Source organism: Sciurus carolinensis, chromosome 12 (genome assembly GCF_902686445.1).
Source record: "Sciurus carolinensis chromosome 12, mSciCar1.2, whole genome shotgun sequence".
Lineage (NCBI taxonomy): Eukaryota > Metazoa > Chordata > Mammalia > Rodentia > Sciuridae > Sciurus > Sciurus carolinensis.
This window is the reverse complement of record NC_062224.1, coordinates 104,239,621-104,260,431: the sequence shown is the minus strand read 5'-3', so window position 1 is coordinate 104,260,431 and position 20,811 is coordinate 104,239,621. Positions and strand designations below refer to the sequence as shown.

General features: G+C 44.6%; 1 protein-coding gene across 1 annotated transcript in view; it reads left to right on the top strand.

The window, feature by feature from the left end:
• The window catches only part of Cacna1e (calcium voltage-gated channel subunit alpha1 E), a 453,197-nt gene that overhangs the window by 151,529 nt on the left and 280,857 nt on the right, over window positions 1-20,811 (top strand).

Sequence of the window (20,811 nt, the reverse complement as noted above, 5' to 3'; positions counted from 1 at the left end):
GAAGTGGAACATCCATGAGGGAATTTATCAGTTCAGAAGCTCCAAGAGCACTGGGCCAAAACCATGTATACAAATAGACAAATGAATAAATAAAACAGGCATTTGGCTAGGGACCCAGCTAACTCTGGGGACTGAAGTTTAAGTTCCACTGAAAGTGGAGCAAGGAGTATCTGTCAGGAGAGGAGATCTCTGCCACCACTGCCCACACTGTTCAAAGTTGGAGTTCTCTTCTTGGCCAAGGAAGAGCAGCTCACCAGGGCCCATCTGCTCCTTCTTTCATCCTGGGTTGGGTGGTCCTGTTTCTTAGCACTTGACTCAGCTGGTTGCTCTCCCAGTACCCAGGATCAGACAGATATGCTGGGCCTGAATTCAACAGCGATGACCAGAGGTGTGCAAGCAATCTGGGTCTTCCTCCAAAGGGACTGCTTTTCATAAAGAGCAGGTGGGGGCATCTCTGATGGCGGTAGTGTCTGAATGACACTGGAGGAGTTTCTTTGCAGGTTTAACCAAATGCACCAAACGCAGGCTGCTGATTAGGCATCTCGCTGCCTTGTGCCTCACTAAGAATTTGGGTGCCTTGGCAAGGCCATTAGGATTTGGAGGTGGTGGGACGATGAAGGGGATTGGTAGGAGGCAAGCAAGTGATGTGGTGTTAAATATGGGGGTGGACTTGCAGAAAGGGACTTGGATGCTCTTGGAGGGACATTTCTTGGGAAGGATGCACCTGCAAAGGAGGCTCCTCCTCTTCTCCCCCTAACCCTCCTTCCCACCCTCACGCTCCAGGTGTGCAGTAGTGAGACAGCTGGAGCTGCGGGGGTCTCTAGTATCAGTCAGGCAGGCGGTTCACTTCCCCCAGGGGCCTGGGCATCTTCCTGCCACCCCCACCTCAGTTCCAGGCCTTCCCTTTTTCCTCCCTAGTTCCCTGCTTCAGCAGCTCAGCGATTGGCTGGCGCGTGGTGCTTCTAGGCAGTACCCCTTCATTGGAAGCGAAGGAGCATCTCTAAGCAGATATTCTTCCTGCTGCTGTTCACGTCCTCCCACAACCACCCCTGGCCGGCTCTCCTTCTCTCCTCCTCTCCGCATTCCCACCCCCACAGAGAGATCCCGGGCCATGCAGTGACTGAATTGAACGTATCTAGGTGGGGGCTTGGGGCGGGGGAGGGGTCCGGCCCCTGCAGTCACGCCAGCCGGTGATCTGCACAAAGCGGACAGATCTCATTGTGTTCGTGCTGCGGCTGCAAATAACTCCTTCGGGCAGGTCTCTACCGATCTCCTAGTCCGGTCCCCCACCCCTCGTCCGCCTTCTACGATTCTCCGAATTTTCCCACCCACCAGGCGCCGCTTTGCTGTTCCTCTCTTAGGGCGTGTTTATTCAGACAGGCGCCCTTCCGTTTTCTTGCGGTAGACAAAGCCGCCCAACCGCCCCGCGGGTGGCAAGTGTGCCAGCAGCCATCGTTGGCACCTCGGACAGCGCCAACGAAACTCCTCTGGCCTCTCCGGGCTCCCGAGTCAGCAGAGTTCAGCACCTCGGGTACTTCCGGCCGGGCCCAGGCTCCCGGGTTGGGAAACGATGTACGTTTCCTGCACCATGCGGTTGCCTCTATTCACGTTTTCTCTTCCGCTGCAAAGACATCGCCTTTCCACCAGGCGCTGTGAGCGCGAGGTGCGATTGTGAATCTTACTCCTCCCTTCCCTGTCTTTGGTCAAAATGGGCCAAAGAGAGTCAAAGGAGAGATAACCCAGGGAGTCGATTTCAGCATCAGGTTCAGTTCCTTGGCCATGAGCCCTGTCCCAATGGTCTTTTCTACCTCCACCGTTGAAAACTTTACAGTGGTTGTACAGCCTGTAGGCTGTTCTAATAGTGTTCTGAGAACATCTGCTAACGCACTTATTGGAGCCCAGTTGGAAAATTAAAAAAAAAAAAAAAAATTACACTGTTTTTTTCTCCTGGTTGTACAAGGTAATTGACTAATATATTCCCTCTGGTGGTGACCACGTGGAAACATTGCGCCTCTGTATGCTGCGTTTTCTTCAAAACTACCGCTAAGTTCCTAGTCTCGCCTTCCCTTTCTTTCTGTCCAGCTTCCTGAAATGTTTTGCTTTTTCTTACTGGGAATCAAGGAGTAGTGGTTTTTCCTGAAGTTTGGAGTTAGATTGCCTGGGTTTAAATCCTTGTTCTGTCACAAACTCTGTGACCTTGAAAAGTTATTTCATTACTCTGTGACTGTGTTTCCTTATCTGTATAGTGAAAATGAGAATAATGAGTTACTGGGAGGATTAAATGAGTTAATATATGTCAAGTGCTTAGAACATTACCCGATTACCTAATAAATATTGGCTTGTGTTATTAATGGAGTCCTTTAGAAATTTCAGCAACACTTAAAGGGCAGGGTCTTAGTTCAAGGTGCAGTTGTTTAGATTTTTGTATCTCAAAGAGAGCACGGAGTTGCACCTGCATTACCTGGAAGCTTGTTAAAAATTCAGAGTCCTGGGCTGCATTCCAGACCTGCTGAGTCAGAATCTTTTAACAAGATCCCCAGATGATCACTATGCACTTAATTAACCAATTGACCACCTTGGGGTGGTGACCAGTTTGGGAAGTAGTTCTCTGTTCTTTGTAGGGGCAAAATTGTTAAAAAACAGGAAAGTTGTTCAAAAAAACATGTCAAGACCTGCTTTGGTACTGACATATTTTTGTGTGCAGCATGCTTGAGTATTTTGATTGCACCACCCTACCTTGTGAGACTTGAACTTTTATTAGTCACTGAAAGTCACTGTGGGACCAGGAGGATAACATGCCCTTGTGTATGCTGTGTTTTAACCTTATTGGTCTGAAAGGATGATTAAGTAAAAGAAATGATATAATTTATGTTCATAGAACCCTCTAGCTGTTAATAAAGGAGGTCTACTTCTTATTTGAAGAAATGCCTAAGATAACCTAGATTTGGCATGAAAGATGGTGGCAAGTCAACAGCCCACTCTGAATGTGCTTCATTTTTCTTGGAAGCTACATCTGCATAGGGAGATAATTTTATTTTCTTCTGACACTCTTTTTCTGCAGTGGATACCATAGCCTTTTTGAAAATGCTAATCTGATTTAAAATGTGATATTACATTTTATAGGATTTCTCCTTTTCTTTCTGGTTTATCTAATGGATCTAACAAGAGTATTATCTCAGGCTGTTGGCTGTTCTGAAGGCCATCCCATGGTCATTGGGCTGCATGCTTACCAGCTCCAAATGGTCTGTGCTTGGGGCCAGTTGTCCTGTGCATGAATGCACAGGATCTTTTGTGTGGTTATCCAGATGTCCATACTTGCTTCCACTATCCCAGATCAGGCTGAAGGGATGAAGTGGCGTGTCTGACTTGGGGACTGTGCCATAGATGGGCAGTAGAAGATTTTTTTTCCCCTCCACCCACTTGGTTGTCTCAGCAGGGAAGCACACATGTTTTATGTGGAAATGAACATGGTTTAAAGTAGGAAGATCAAATGTGCTTGCAGCCACTGAGGTGATAAAGTGTATTATAATGAACCTGTCCATATTCATTCATGATTTCTTGTGGAAAATTTCAGTGTATCCCCCAAGCTCTGGGACTGCGGGTCAGAGCTTTCCTGTTTTATTATGGTGAATTTTCCATTGTAAATTGCTCAATAAATTGTAAACTCACTTTGGAGGATTTTGGTGAGGATTATGGAAAGTTTTAGACCCCAAATCTCCCATTTTGGCATATACTTTTATCCTTCTCTGGTTGTCTGTAAATAGACAGCACTTTGCAGAATAGTAAACTGTGTTCCTGGTAAGAATTTCAGGTTTGCTGTAACTCTAGTAGACCATGAGTCAGGGTGCCTTGGTCAGGGTGGAGGGGAGCAACCCACAAGGATGAAGTGTGTAATTATATCCTGTGATCAGATGGTGCAAAAAGGTCCACCTCTTCCATGTACCAGTGCACAGATGCAGACAGTGAAATAGTGACTTGAAGCTGGCTTCAGGGCTGCAGAATAGGTCTGTTTCCTGAGGCTTGCAACACAATCTCTGAATGGCCTGTTGGCTTTGTCCTTAATATGAGGTGTAGGTAATGGTTCCTCTGAAAGTCAGGCCAAAACTGGTTGTGGTTGCCATTTGTAATTGGGATGTAGCCTGGAAACTGAGTTGGAGTGAAGGAGTTTGACAGAAATGAAATGACTTGAGGATGGAGACAAAAATATCTTGGATGTGATAGTTTTGTCTGTTGGTTTGCATGTCATTATTTCCCCACTTCCCTGCAGTTGCCTTCCCTGCAAGAGGCACAGTGCACTCTGAATTAAAGGAGGAGGGAAATAATGAAAGCAGGCCTTCTCTTCTCCTCTTGCAAGTACCAGACTCTGGAATTATTAGCTCCATCCAAAATTACTTCTCTCTTTTTAGCCATCGCTGAACAGAAGGTAGGTGTCCCCTCCCCAAACTGCCGTTTTCCCCACTCTTTATAAGAACATCTGGTTTCTTTCAACCTTCACACTCTTAGTTAAAACAAAACAGAGTTAAAATTTGCTAAGCTATCAGAACTCTTGCAAACCCTTCAACTCCATGTGTTTGACCTGCAGATCAGTAGCCTCCCTGCACCCTTGGCAGGACTCTCAGGGAAGCTGCAGCTCCCCAGACACCAGAGGCCCCCTCTGCTGAATTAATTTTGTTTATCACTGACCCCAAAGTCGTAAAAGAGGGAACCTAAACATAACTGTAATTAATATCCTTTTATTCAAAGAAGCAGAGGCCAGGTCTTAACTTCCTCTTTCTGTCCAGTTTTCTGCCCATCTTTTCATCTTTCTATATTTCTCCCTCTCTCATTTTTAGGTTTAGCCTTTGTGAATAATTCATTATGTGTGGGTTTTTCCTAGGATTTTCAGAAAAGGAAGGCTATTTGTCGGTCGTCTTAAGAAATGGTCAAGGTCTCTTGCAAAGGGTTAGCTTTAGAAATCAACTTTTTCTCCAAGTTCTTCTATTTTCTGCTGGGTGACTTGACAGGAGGAAGGTATCTGGGGGTGGGGGGATCTTTTAATATGCTTTCTCTCATCATTTTCATAATGACTGCCTCCTACACAGTCCTGTTGCCTTTGGGTACCCCATAAACATGCATCTACTCCTCTCCTCTACTTGGAGACCACAGTTAACTAGAAGGTATTTATGTCTCCAAGTACTTGTCATTCAGAATCCTCTCATCAGCTTGAGTTTTTCATGCTGATATGTGTTGGACTACTGAGCTAAGAAACTGGCTTCTGTAAACATTTCTTTTCAAGTTCTGGTAGGAATTCGGGTGGGGGTGTGGTGTGGGGCAAGCATTGGAATTACTGTGTAACACCACCCCTACCTCGTAGCTTCTAAAGCTATCTCTTTCAAAGAGGGGTAGAAATATCTCAATCTAGGGTCATTTCTCCGCTCCTCCCTTGAACCTGCAGGGAGGGGCTTGTGTGGGAGCTCCAGACGTGTTTCCTGCGCCAGCATTAATGGTATAGAAAGTACAATGCAGTTTTTAAGCTCCTTCAGCCTAGTGGTCTCTTGTATGATAAACGTGTTACAGGGCAATGTCTGTGGTGTGTCTTTGCTCACTAAGTGTCCAAAACATGTTTCCTTAATTTTTTTATTCCTTCTTTGGCCAGTCTTTGGATATCAACCCTAATAAGCACTGTGTCCACATCTCTGGAAAGCAAGGCACAACTCCAGGGTGTGTCCATAAGAGGTGAAGTTGAGCCAGATTAAGGAGAACAGCGATGAGTGACTTTTAAAAGTGTCACTTATCCATGACTTCCCACTGGCAGAGCAGAGAGTATTTCTTAGGAGCTTCTTATAGATTTATTGAATTATTTTTGGTGGTGCTAGGGATCCACCCAGGGCCTGGTGCATGCTAGACAAGCACTGAACTATATCCCTGGTCCTCATCTTGTATTTTGAGCTCTAAATTCATAAGACTAAGTAGATACACTATGTTCTCTTGTGTATTAAAATGAGGGAGGGAGCTTGAAGTTGGCCATTTTTTAAAGCAGTCATTCTGGAAAAATAAAGCTCATTCTGGAAGCAGGTGGGCAGGACTTAGGATTATAGTGACCAGGAAGGCCCTAGTCACAGGCTCCTGTGGTCCAGTCATGCCATAAGGGGCTTCAGAGAGAGGCCCCTCATGGCACCTGTGCCAAGTGTGGTCTGATTCATACCAATGTATGAATCATGGTTGCAAGTTTGCATAATTTTGAGCATATATATATATATATATTTATATATATATATATATATATAAATGAGGATATGTATAAGAATGTATATATATCCTCATAATATATATCTTCATATGCTCATAATATAATATATAGAACCTCATATAATATATATTATATATATACATATATATGTATGTATATAGTGCATTTGGTCCTGCTGCATAGGGAGCTACATCTCTGAAGAATTTGGAAGGCCTCTTTCAGATGTAATTTGGAAGGCCTCTTTCAGATGTGTAATTAAAAGGGGGTTTTCTTTATTTTCTTTTCCCATTTAGGGGAGGGGTAGAAAGGATACAAAGGATGTGGCTGGAAGGTAGGTAACAGGTTAGAGGGGAAAAGAGGAGATCCTCTGGTCAGTGTGGTAGGCGGAGCCTTGCTGGTGATCAGACTGGTGTTCCCACTGCTAAGGTCCAGGGCATCATGGGTGGTCTCCTGGGCAAGTGAAGAGGGGAGGAAAGTGACTGCAATAAATAAAACAAATCCTCATAAATCTGTCCCAGCTTTCAACGTAGCTGTCGGTTGAAAGTTTTTCAACTTTCTATGCCTCCTTCTCAATTTCCACACTATTGTCTCATGGGGCTGGTCAGAGTCAAAAAGCATGAAATGAATTTTCAACAGTCACTCACTAGCATCCTGGCAATTTCCAGCTGTGTGCTATTGGCAGCTGCTTTACTACCATTCTGTCAGCCACCATTTCCCTTCAGCAGGCGATTTCCATCTGAGTCAAGGCCGAGTCTTCAGTGCCTTTGCGGATTGACATATGCACTCTGCCTGACTCATCGACACCACTGTCTCTCAAACTTGAGTGTGTCTTAGCCTCACCCGCGGGGCTTGCTAGAGTACAGATTGTTGGACGGTGGTGGTGGTGCACTAGCCTGTGATCACAGCGACTCAGGAGGCTGAGGCTGAGGCAGGAGGATTACAGGTTCCAGACCAGCCTCAGCAACTTAGTAAGACTGTCTCAAAATAAAAAATAAAAAGGGTAGGGATATAACTTGGTGGTAGAGTACCCTGGGTTCAAGCCTGAGTCTCACACACACACATACAAAGGTACAGTGCTGACCCTACTCCTGGTTCAGTAGGAACTGAGAGTGCTCATTGGTCACAAGTTCCCAAGTGACACTGATGTTATTCATCTGGGAACTGTACTTTGAGCACCACTGCTCTACTGAGCTTTGCTGTCTGCCTGGCAGTGACCTTAGAGAAGCCAGTCTTACAAAGTGCCAGTGTGATTCCCCACTCTAAATCTCTCATGTACTAGGCTAAAGTTCCACTGCCAACAGAAGTTCTGGGTGCAGCAGTGAGACTTGAGATCTTTCTATCAAAATGCAGATGCTCCTGGGAGCAGGGACATATTAAGCTGATCTTGAAGTTAGTTCATCTTGTTCTGTGTAGCCTTATGGCAGAGGAAGGGACACGGACCTTTTAATTCCAGCACCTAGCAAGTGTTGGCACATGGTGAGAATTCAGTAAACCTTTGTTGAATGATTCATAATTAAGTTAGTTACTCTTGATTTAGCGAGCATCCATAAAGTACCTGTTATGTGCCTGGTATTGTCATGACCAAGATATGTGGGACCAGATGTGGCCTGGTGGCAGTACGAGAGCTCTGGATGGTTGGAAGGGGAGTGAAGGGTTATTACATGGGAATTAGGAAGTTGTAAAAGACCAGCCTTACCTACTTCATGATTTTGCTCAGGATTCCTCCAGTTTCTATATTATACAGTGTGGGTTTCCCTACTGTTTTTTTTTTTTAAACCATGAACTATTTATTTTCTGGCATTTTGTTATAAAGAACTCTATTATTAATTGGCATGAAGAAATATATAGTACAATGACCACTGAGATTTGTAATGATGGCTGCTAGGTCCACAGAATGTTGTAGTGCTTTCTGAATGTTGCCAATAAAACATTTGTGACATTAAGTTCAGCCTCGTTTAAATTGTGTGGGTACTTCCTTGTGCTTTATGCTGAGCTTGCACAAATTATAATCCATATTGATATAAAAATTAGTTCTTCATCACATTGTTTGTTAAATTAATCAGTTTTCTTTTCCAGCTATCGCGGGTAACATAGGATTAGATGCATTATTCTGGAAATCAGTCCTTTCAACTCTAGAAATACTGTGGAATTGGAGATGAATCCTGGCACAGTTTTCATATCATGAAGTGGTGGTTAGAGTCATTATTTTAAAAATGGGTTCATAGCTAAGCAGGCTTTAGATTTGCTGGGCAGGCTCCCAGCTAGTAAGCTGGTATTACATCTAACTGGGGGTGCTTGCTTCTGTGGACTAACATCAAAAAGGAATGGTCAATATTTCTAGGAGAGTTTCAGTAGGCATCTCAGCAGACCTTGCTAGATGAGACCTTCCCTAAGTTGACTCTGAATTCTCTGACTTTTGTGCCTTGGACTTCTTTCCAGGTTCTTTTACTCCCATTTCTCCTCTCGATCAGTATCAGGGGATACTGCAATCTAAAGCCTTTCAGTTGCAGGATGAGAGTCTTTAAGTTCTTAAGGGTCAGTTTTAAGTTCTGTGGAACTTTAGAGTTGGGAATGGCCTGAGTGACTGTCTAGATGGCTCTTTTGGAATACTAGATCCCTCTCATACAGTGTTTCTTTGTTTACTTGCTTTCCATATCACAATTCCTGTTGAAATCTGAGTGATGCTATGGCCCCCTCTTTCATGAAAAAATGCACATATAATTTCACATTCAATTTCAGGGGTCCGTGAACCACAATTTAAAAAGAACTGCTAGGCTAGAAAATTCCTACATACGGATGCGGGGCTAAGAGGGCTTCTCATCCAAGTATCAAAACCTTTGAATGCAAGGGTGGGAGGAACTCCAGTGAAGGAACTCCTTGGGAAGGGTTTGCACACATCAGCCAGTGTGCCAGGAGAATGTGTAAATGTCCTAGCCAACCAGCACTAATTCAGTACTGGGCCTTTCTCTATCGCTCTGACAGATGACCACCAAGCTCAAGTACCTGAGTACCAGGTACTCGTCTGTTATGAAAAAAACAACTACAAAGAACTTAAGGAATGGAGAGTTGAAATACTCCTCCTCAGAGCTTCCACTTGTCTTGTTTGTCCTCTGCTATTGCTGTTCTATAAAGCAATAGTGTCCAAACCTACTTCTTGTTTACTTGATGGTCCTATGGCATTGAACTCCATTGTTGGCCAGAAACTTTTAATGAAGGTGGATGTGTCCTTTTTATCAGTGTTACCCAGTATGGTAGCCGCTAGACACGTATACTCTTCAGCACTTGATAGGTGGCTAATGTGATTGAAGACTAAATTTCAAATCTTAATTTTGTTTCCATTAAATTAAATTCAAATAGTCACATAAAGCTAGTGGCTACTGTACAGGGCAACCCAGGCAGAGAGGATAATCTGTCAGAAAGCCTGAGTTCCCTTTGGGTTCTGTCATGTACTCACTTTGCAGCTGGGTGGGCTTTCCTTGGCTTGGCGCTCAGGGCTCTCATCATCCACTGTGAATGGTCACTCCAGCCTCTGTCACCAAGATCACTGTCTCTCCAGTGGTTCCAACCAGCCTCCTAATCCTGAAGGGCAGCACCCTCTTCCAGGGCCCTGGGCTTTTGCACTTGTGGCCCCTTCTGTCTGGAACAATTGATTTGGGGATTGTACTCAGGTCATTTCCTCTGTGAAGCCTTCCTTGATTTCTTTTAGCAGAATAAGATCCACTCCCTCCCCTGGGGCCTCATAGGACACCTTGTTTATTAGTTTATCGCAACACTTACTGTGTGGCTTCAGTATTGTTTAAAATCCCTACCAGGGGAGGGGCCAATATCCATTAGTTTTTTAAATTATAAGAACATAGAACAGTATTTGTCTAAATTGGCATTTAACATGTTTGAATTAAAGTGCTTTTTTCTTAGTTTTCCTTCTAAAAGGAATGATGTCTGTTTTGGACTTGACTTGAGGTTGTAGTCAGCAAAAATCCTCAAATCCTTTTAACATGAATTGTTGACATGTTTTTTCCCTTCACTCTAGTCTCACTCAGTCTAATTTTTGAATCTAGATTCAGGATTTGGTTTATTATAGGTATATTTTGTCTCCTTGTTTTCGATCCTTCTATCCATCTTATAGAGATCCTTTTCAGTTGGGGACAGGAAACTAATATTAATTGAGTATCCACCAAATTTCAGACTCTCCATTTAAACAAACCAACAAGCCAGTGAGACAAGTGTTATTATCTACACTTTAAACAGGAAGAAACCAAGGCTACAGAAGATTAAGTCAAAAGAGTAGTCACCGCCATGAACTTGAAAGCGGGTGGTCAGACTCCAAAGTTCCAGCAATTTCTATGACACATTGTCTCTGGAATTGGTGTTTAATGAGTGAGCTCCCCACCCTGAGCTCTGAGTCATCTGCAGCTTTGATGGGCACATGCTTTGCGAAGCTCTGTTGGAATACCTGATACAAGCACGGCTGGGATTGGGGCTCCCCTTTGCTTGTCAACAGTGCTTATTGACTGTCCACCTTCTCTCAAATCTGAACAGTGCTTTAGCCAACTGACATCTCTTATTTTGCCTGAAAAAATACTGTGGGAGATGTCCCTGTCACATGCTTTCAGGACTATTTCACGTCTCCTTTTGGCTGGGATGTGGTATCTTGCTTTCTCCAAAATCCACTTAAGGCATCACTTTTAGAGACTCAAGGCAATATCTTATTTCTTTCCCAGACAATGAACGTATCTCATAAGTTGAAGGGATATGAGACATTATCTAGTCCAATGCCCAGTTGATGAAAACTTTGTCTTGGCTTTCAGGATTTTCCAGTCTCTACTTGGAAATTTTAGTATGTCAAAATGTGGTCTCTGGACTCAAATCTCAGGACTATCTCTGTCACTTTCAAGCTGTACACCTCAGCATCCTGCTTAACCTTGCTTGTGCCTGGGATTCCTTAAACATAAAAGGGGAATGGTAATTTTACCTACAGGATGAATTTGTAGGATTTTTGTAAAGTGCATAGAATAGTGTTTGATATGTAGTAAGTCATCAATAATTCTTAGTTATTATTATCTGATTAATTGAGGTTGATTCAATATTAAACCTCTGCAGCAAAGTTTTCTCCTTCTAACAATACTGTCTCACTTCCTTTTGACTCTTGGTACTTTCTTACCTGAGTGTTGCCAGGTGCAGTCCCTGTGACTTGCCTCTAATACCTGCCTGAGCCTCAGCCTTCAGGGTGAGGTGGAGCTCACTTTCCTTGCCCGATGATCTTGCTTTGTGAGGTTAGCATTGGTCAATGTATACGAGGCCCTTTGCAAACCTGTCAGGTGTTAGCACCCGTGTAATGTTGATAGAGTTTATAAATATCTGACACCTGCTAAGCATTACTAATTACCAGATTATTGCACTAAGTGTTATCCATGGATCATTGCATTTATTTCCCATGACAATCCTATGCAGATATACATTCTTGTTTTCTGCATTTCACAGTGGAGGGGATTAAGTTCTGGAGAGGTTGACTCATTTGCCTGAGGTTCCACAGTGAGTGAGAGCTGGAGGCCTGATCAGAGCCAGTTTCCTCAACCACTGCAGCTAGGTAGTCTTTATATGAGCCCTTTTTTCCCTTCTTAAATTTAATGGGTTCACATTTAAAAAATAAGATCTAAAATATCTTCATCAAAACCTGTTTTCCACAGGGTGTGGTGGCACACACTTGTCATCCCAGCTGCTTGGGAGGCTGAGGCTGGAGAATGGCAAGTTTGAGGCCAGCCTGGGTAACTCAGAGACACCCTGTCCCAAAGTAAAATAAAATAATAAAAAAAAAGGGTCTGGGAATGTGCTTCAGTGGCAGGGTGCTTGTCTAGCAAAAGTGACCCTCTGGGTTCATCTTCCTAATCTCTCTCTCTCTCTCTCTCTCTCTCTCTCTCTCTCTCAATGAAACAAACAAAAACTCATCTTCCTTTGCATGTTTATAATGCTGCTTTTATGCCAGTGTTGTCCCTAATACACATTTGGATTTATAATCCAGAAAAAAAAATCTTAAGAAGCATTAATGGGGCAAAATTTTCCAACCAACTTTTTTTTTGGTGGTGTTGGGGATTGAACCCAGGACCTGTGCATATGAAGCAGGCACTCTACCAACTGATCTACATCCCTAGCTCCTAACCAGCTTTTTTTAAAAAAAATATTTTATGTGTTCTAATTAGTTGTATATGACAGGAGAATGCACTTATACATTTTGATAAATCATACATAAATAGAGTATAATCTTTCATTTTTCTGATTACACGTATTGCAGGATCACATTGCTCATGCAGTCATACATGTACATGAGTTAATAGCCTCTGTTTCACTCTACGATCAGATATTCAAAATCATCAGTATCCTTAAACTCACCTGATTTTATTTGTGCAAAAGTGGCAACCAAACATTTCAGATGACCTGATTGATGGCATAAGGAAAACCCCTTCTACCAGCCCCCACTTGTTCCCTGGGCAGATTTTCTGGTCAGGGGTCAGGTCAGCCTTCCAGCAGGCCACTCTCTGTCATTCAGGTTCCTTGGGTGTTCAAGGTCTCCGTCCTGTTCTATCAGAGAAGAACATCAGAATGGGAACCCATGAACCGTGGAGGAAGTTTCTGAAAGGGCTAGAGTGATGTGTGTGTGGAGGGAAGCTCCATGGCCTTAAGCTCTTAGGTATTTGCCTAATGAGCTTCATGAAGGGCATCTGCCCACCATACTGGAGGGTGTTTTACCTGGGAGAACTGGATGCTGGTGTGGATGAGAATGGAGAATTAGGATGTACTGCTTGACTTTTAGAAACCAGACAGATCCTCAGAAATTAAGGAGTGGATTTTAAAAAGTTAAAGGAATGATCTTTCCTTTCTGCTAACTTTGGATTGTATTTGCATGGACATTTGTGTTTGTGAAATGGCTGAGCCATATGGATGCACAGTGTGCATGTGTTCTGGTCTGTTGATAGGAGGAGCGGTTGAAGGATGTAGGCTTGTCTGGAGGTGGGGTGAGGGGGTGGATGTGGTAACATGAGGAGGTGGCAGGTTTGGGGAATGTGGGCCCATGTAAATTCAGAGGATCTGGGCATGTTGGCAAGATAATGCTTCTTTCTCATAGGGTTACGTATGTATGTATGTATTTATTTTTGAGATTGCCATCTGCCCCTCACCCATCCTGAAGTTCTATGAATGAGGGTGCTTCTTCTCTGGGTAACCTCTTTCCCTGGTGATGATTAGAAAGTAGCAGATGGCCTCCCTGAATGTACAGGCTCAGAAAGACCAAGCTCACTTTTGTCACAAATATCAGTAGACAGATTCAACACAGCAAAACCAAGGAATAGATGCTAGGCTGCTTTCCACACTTCTGCTTGAAAGAGGCTGGATTCGGAAGAGCCCTGCACACTCATGAGGTCTATCATCTCCCTTTTTCTTTTATCTTCATCTATTTTTATCCTTTTTACCAATGTTCTACAGAGACTATCATCTAGGGCTGGGGAGCTTTTATTCCCAGGCATTATACCGGGGAATAGATGGAGGAAACTAACATTCAGTGAAGGCCCATTGGGTGATGGACATGCTACAGCTTGCTTTAGAGGCATATATGATTTAATCCAACCTTGTGTGAAGTGAAAATCGTTCTCAGTTTATAGATGATTAGCTCAAGGTCATGGTTAGATGTGGTCTGACCAACTGCACTAGCAATTCTTTTTCATTTGCACCGTGCTGACTTGGCCAGACCAGAATTAGGTGGGTATTCTTCCTAACTATCTATTTTAGGGGGACTCTGTGTACTGCCTGCATGCATGTGTGGCATGCAGCAGGCATGAGTCTATTCCCACGGAAGAGGGAGGATCAGCAGGTGAGAGAAGAACAAGGATCTTGTGCCCATCATCAGGGTCATCCTGAAATGGATCTGAGGTATCTTGCCCTGTGTCATTGAAATGTGAACTTGGGGTGGAATCTGGGAACCTTTGCTATTTTGTCTTCTTCCTTCCCCCAAAGTTCCAGTGCCACACTACCTTTGCAGCTCTGTAGAGGACCTTTGATTTGAAAATGTCAGTTTTCTTTCAATACTAGCACATCGAGTCCATTTTCTTTTTTCCAGCCCTTAAAGAAGCCTCCCTCAGCCCTCTCTGTTCCAGGGTACCCATCGTGTGAGTTGAAGTGCGGAGGTGGCAGCTTTCCTGACTTTTCCTTGAACTCCGACTTATTGAATGCTTCTGTTTTTGCAGCTTTTTAAGGAAATGGGGGTAGGGAGTGGTAAGGAGGCTGTGGAAAAGGCTCATGTCCTCAAAGAGTGTAGGAAAGATTTGCAGAAGGTTTATGGGAAAAAAAGCAGCCTATGTCCATCCCCAGGTCACCATGATGAGGACTCTTGCTTTTCACTCACTGTCTGCTAGGGAAGTTTCTAGCTAATCCAGCTGGTCATGGAACTCCTCTTCTTGAAAATTTACAAATATTTCTATGGACTTTAGACACTTTCAAGGTGTTCCTAGGTGTGCCAGAATTTCCATTTCGAATGTCATTGCCGGGTGTTGTCACTAGTAACTTCACCAAAAGTGACTTCTTCCAGTTGTAATAATGAACAGGCTTCCTTTCTCCCTCACTTTCCTTTCCATCATGTTCCTTGTTAGCATCAATGGATAGTAGAACATTAGAGTTACAGGGATCTAAGAGAAATTCTAATCAGACCCTTACATATCTGTAAGAAACCCGAGGGCCACAGATACTAGGACACTTGCCACGAGTTGCATTGTAAATGGCAGAGCAGAGAGTAGAACCCAGGGCTCCTAAGTGTGGGGCTCCTCTCATCACCTTTTCTCTTCTCTTTCCTCCAGACCCTTCCTCTGCTCAGTCATTATTCCTCCAGCCTCTTCCTTTTTTCTGAGACTTTTTTATTCTTCTGTCAGTTAGCAAGTGTGTTTTGGGTATTCATCTTGGAGCACAGAAGGCTAGATACAAGGATCATGATTAACAAGAAAGGACTTAAATAATAAAATAAGTCGGAATGGACATGAGGAGGATTGTTGTAATAATGGCACAAATCCAGTGAGGCTTGGAAACAATGATTCAGGACAATGCTTAATATTTTTCTTTCCCAAAAATGTCACTGAAGAACTGTAGGATATGAGAGTAGAGGAGTCAGTAGCCAGTGGACTTCTGCCCAGTATAAAAACCAAGAACAGGTCTCAGCAGCTGGAAGGATGGACCGATGCTCAGGCAAGTGCCCATCTCTGAATGTTTGCTGGGCTCTTCAGCGGCCCTGGGAAAGGCAAACTATCCAGACGCTACCTCAGGAGGTGAGTTCTTTAAGAATAATTGAGTGCTCTTGGGAAAGAGGAAGAAAGCTCATATAAGAATAGCCTCCTTTTTTAGAATCCTCAATTCAAGGTAGGAAGCCAGGGAGTTTTTTGTTTGTTTGTTTGTGGTTCTGGACATCAAACCCAGGGCCTCGTACCTGCTAGGCAAGTGCTCCACCACTGAAACGACACCCCCACCCCAGGGAGTTTTTTTGATTATTCTTATGATAGTTTCCCAAGATTTTCAGGTTATAGAACTGAGAGTTGGGAGGGGATCTGGAAAAGTCTCATTCCTTTACATCTGTAAAATGAGTGTGCTGGGAGAGTTAGCAGCACTCTAAGAAGACTTATCTATTCTTATCCTGCACTTCTGGGTTTTTTTTCCCTCTGAGTTGTAGGTGTCCACAACACCCTCATCTCATTTTAATGTGGTGTGGAGGATCAAATCCAGGGCCCCACACCTGCCAGGCGAGTGCTCCACCACTGAGCCGCAACCCCAGCCCCTGCCTCTGGGATTTTAGCTTATGCAATTGTTATTGCACAGGTTAGCTTTCATGGTGTCCAGCATTGAAAACAGGTTCCCTTCCCTAGCTGTACATTAGAATCAGCCTGGGAACTTCTAGAAATGCTGACGTTCAGACTGTAGCCAGGGTGCTTCAGAATTTCTGGAGGTAGGATACTGTGTCCTTAACTTTTCAAAGCTTTCCCAGTAAGTCTACACTTTAGCTGAGGCTGAGATCCAGAGTGGAAGGTGAGCCTTTTACCTGACTTATTTCTACTCCTTTTGAGTGTGTTTTGATCACATGTCTCTTGCAGGCTGTGGTGAAATAGCAGGAGCCCCTTGGGTATGCAGTAATCCAGCCTGAGAGAAGAGGGTGATTCATTCTTTTACGTTGCCCTGTTTTGGCAAAACCATTCACCTGTGGCTGCTTTGGGCATACCAGCTGCATAGGTAAGAGCTTTCTGTGATGACATGATGCTCCAGACTTCCTGGTCTGGATAAGGGGCAGTTTGAGTCTGAGGACAGAGTGAGTCATGCTTACCCAGGAGGTGCCCCAGTAAGTGACTGAAGACTCATTGGCCTCGCTCCCTACCCATACCCTTAGGACCGTGAGGGTTGACCTGGCACAAGAAATGTCACATATGGAATCTCTTCCTCTTGACAATCTCCCAGAGTGCTGTGCTGGAACTGGCTTGTCCTGCGTGTCTTCCTCCTCCAAATTCCACGTTTAGTGACGTAACTCAGTAACAGAAATTGGCCGCAAAGAGAGTATTTACACCCTAAAAATTGGCAAATGTTACACTGAAGGGCTTTTCTCTCTGATGTTCCATATTTATTAGCACCACACTTCATTTACTACGTACAGTAATCCATTCACTGGTGTGTGGAGCAGCAAAAGTACTTCTTATATTGCCCCAGGTCTGCCTTTGAGTGGGTCTCACTCTTTAATTTAAAGAAAATTAAAGCCCCTATTACAAGCCACCCCCCTTGGATAATCAAAAGCAGCTCTGATGTCTCTCAAATCTTCCCTTTCCAAGTTGAGTATCCTTACTTCCTCCAAGATTTTCTCATGTGGCTTTCAGGCTCAGTGGGTGTCTTTGAACCCTGGGAGACAGTTGCAGAATTTTCAAAGGAAAGCAAACATTCTCCCAGAGATGATCTATGGACTCTTTCACAGAAAACTTTGCATTTTCTTCATACATTCTGAGGACCATCTGACATCCCATGACACAAGAGTTGGTAGAAAGTGGGGTGTGTGCTCTGGATGCAGCTGCTCCTTGTGGCTCAGTCTTTCCCTAAAGTACTGTTGCTGTCAGAACTCTTGATGGGCTCAAATTTGTCAGAGCATCATCAAAACACAAATTCTGGTTTCTGAAACAGGTAATTTCCCTGCTGATGTTTTGTTTTCTTTCAGAGGTTTTTAACGTTCCCCTTTTCATTCTTTGCTATTCCATAGCTTTCAATCATTTGTCTCCTGATCACCAAAACTGTGTCGAATGACAGCCTTTTGAATCCAGGATCCAGCCAGACACGTAACAAGTGAATTTGTTAAGACTCCTCCAGCTGACTGTAACTGAGGGCCACGGGCAGCCAAGAGAGGCAGGCAGCAGAGCTGTCTTCTTCTCAGATCCAGCGTCTGCCCTCCTTTGGGAATTGGGTGAGGACGGGTATGGAGCTGACCCTCATAATGGTTCACAAAAATGGTCACAATGTGACCTTCCTTTAGGAAGAGGGCCTGGTCACAGGAGTCAGTAGAGGTCTTTGGTCTGAAAGCAGTGAGAGGTGGCACATGGCTTCACAGCTAATAATAAAAGGACAAAGCTCAGGATCTCTCTTTTTGAGTCTATTGACCTCCATAAGAGAGCAGGGGGACTGTTGGGGTAAACAGGAAGGCCTTTAGGAGTTTTTTTCTGTTATAATCTCAACATTGCTCTCTTTGTCTTTCATTCATTAGGGTTTAAGTCTTTAGGAGAAGCTGCAATGGCATTTCCATCTTTTTAACAGCCAGAGAGAGAAAGAGAGAGGGGGAAAGAGGGACAGAGAGACAGACAGAAAGGTAGACAGCAGATGAGGAGCAAGAGACAGGGAGAGAGAGAGAGAAAGAGAGAAAGAGGGGTGTGCGTGTTCAGGATTGCCTGTCAGATGGCAGATTTGAACAGAGGCAGCTGTTGTCATGGTGATGGCAGGTTGCATCCCACCACCATGGAAACCAGAGTTAAAACACTGATGTTAAGGCTTAAAGTCACATGATGCATTTTTGTTTTGTTTTGTTTAAAAAAAAAAAGAAAAGGGATGTGGTTTTTCTATCTGATCTTTCTTTCTTCTTTTTCTCTCTTTTTTTTTTTTTTTAAGACAAGATTGGGTGGTGAGAAAAACTGCCCTAAGGAAAGCAATGAGATAATGACGCGGGGCAACCTGGAGTATGCAGAGCCTTCCTGCCCGTTTTCTGCTTGTTAACAGTGCATTTCTCCTGCCAGGGGTGAGTGGGTGGGTGGGTGGGGGATACAGTGTGGTTTTCCATTTGCCATCAAAGTTGTGCAGTGATAATCACACACCGGGAGGTGTGGAGCCTCAGCCCCGCTGCCTTCGAAGGTGATATATGGTCTACTCCTGCGGATCGGCCCAGGATCGAGACCGGGAACCTGACAGTGAGGCCTGAGAGAGGAGATGGAAATGGAGTTGAGGCCATAATTAACTCTGAATATGAAGGTGGCCCATATGTTGATAAGTCAGAAAATGAGCATTTCTTTTGGGGAAATTGAAGAGTTCACCTGTAGCCCCTCAGAACCCCAGGGAATCCTGGTCTGGAATGGTCTCCTTTCGGCATCTTGCCATAGGAGTGAGTGCTCAGAAGTCCAGATGGCGCACACGGAGGAGCTCATTCTCCTCTGGACAGGGACTCCTTGCATCGGGGCTTGCTGCCTGGCCTGGGCCCTCCCACCTCGGTGGTTTGCTGAGAGGCATTGGGAAGCCCTCTTGGAGCTCCAAGAGTTGCCTGCACTTGTGTAGATAGGTTAGGTGGACCTTCCTGGAAGAACACGGGAGGTGCAGATGCTCTGCTGAAGCCGTGGCCAGGGCACAGGCGCTGCCTGTGTTTTAGGCCCAGGCCTTATCTCTTTGATATTACTCGTCCCTCCAGGGCAGATGTATCTTCCTCAGCAGGGCCAGGCGAGGGGGATGTGATCTCACCAGCATGATCTCACTGCATTTCCATCAGGGTCTACAGGAGCCAGAGCCAACTTCTGTGGAGGTTCCAGCCCTCCTGTTCTTCGCCTTGGCCTTGGGTGTGATTAATGCCGCTTCTAATCACGGAGAGAGATTGCGTCAGAGCTATCAGCTTCATAAATCCTCCTCTGGGCACTGGTGTTTGGATCTGCTTTCCATATTCCCAGGAGGTTCTGGGCCAAATTTCTTTGCTGTCTTCCCCAAGGCCCATTACCATAATTTTCTTTTAAATTCCTTATTGGGATGGGTTGCTTCAATGTCTGCCCATGACTGCAAACAGCCCCCTCTACCCTCCCTGGGCCATGACCACTGACAGATGCTTTTTCCAAAGCTTTGAGCCACAGCAGATGCTTCCAGATTGATTTAGTAGGATAATGAAGGCGACTGTGCATTTATGTAGTACCTTGCAGCTTTCAGAGGGTTTTCATATTCATGCATTATTTTAGGCATTGATCCTTTTGTGTTTTTTGTTTGTTCCATGAGCACGGGTAGTGGTGGCCTTCGTCTGACTCATGAGTGCTGTGTTGGGACAGCTTTTGCAGCAAGAGCCTGGCTGTGTTTTCTCATTGCCAAGTTACATTTTCTCCATTGTATTCTAGTTCTTGAGGAAGATCCTGATTTCTTTTATTAAAAAAAAAAGCATGGAAGCCTTACATAGTTATATTTCACTATCCTTCCTATTTCAAATGCCCCCTTCCTTGGTGTGGAGCTTTTGAAGGAATGGCAGGATAGAGCGATTCTTCCCCAATTACTATTGTTTGAGTCAATACCACATGTTGGAATGATATTCATGGGCGGGCAAGGAAGGGGTAGAAAGTTGAATGTGAACATGAACATGAACACAGAGGTATCTAGACCATCCTCTGACACTATTGCGTCTCTTAGAATTAAACATCCCAAATCAGAAGGCTGAAGGGAGAAAAGGGGAGGGGTGTCCTTGGGGAGATTGTTCGGGACTTGGGGGGATGGGTGGGAATGGGTAAAGGAGGTTGAATTGTGCCTCCCCAGAGACCATGGGTTCCTCTAGACATCCCAAGGAGGTGCTTCTGAGCTCTCAGCACATTTAGCTGCTTAGGTTGTGATAACAGGGGCTCTGGGAGGCGACAGCTGAGAGCAGAGGGGTCTGGGCAGCATCTGGGTGGTAATGGAGGTGCAGGTCTCCCCTGGGGCACTCCCCACGTGCTGCCTGTGGCCTAAGTCCTGCCCAGGCCTAACCTGCACACCAGAATCTGAGAGGTAGAGACTGGAGCAGCTCTGCTGGGCGGGGGCAGTAGAAAGGCTGAGGTGTGGGCAGCCTCCGGGCTCCCTGGGCAAGCAGACCCGCGCCGCCGGAGCTATTGGTCAGCCCTTTCCCTCGCCCCAGCTTTCTGTGCTCAAGAAGGAACTGAACAAATGGCAGGTGTGCTGGCCGAGTGGGGCTGCTCAAATTAGCTATGTTGCTAAGGAAACAAGTCAACTGGTTGAAGGAAGGAGCATTGGGTAGAGGAGATAAATCAATAAGTGAACCTATTTTTATCATTTCCCTAATGATTGTCTTGAAGCTGCTAGACAGG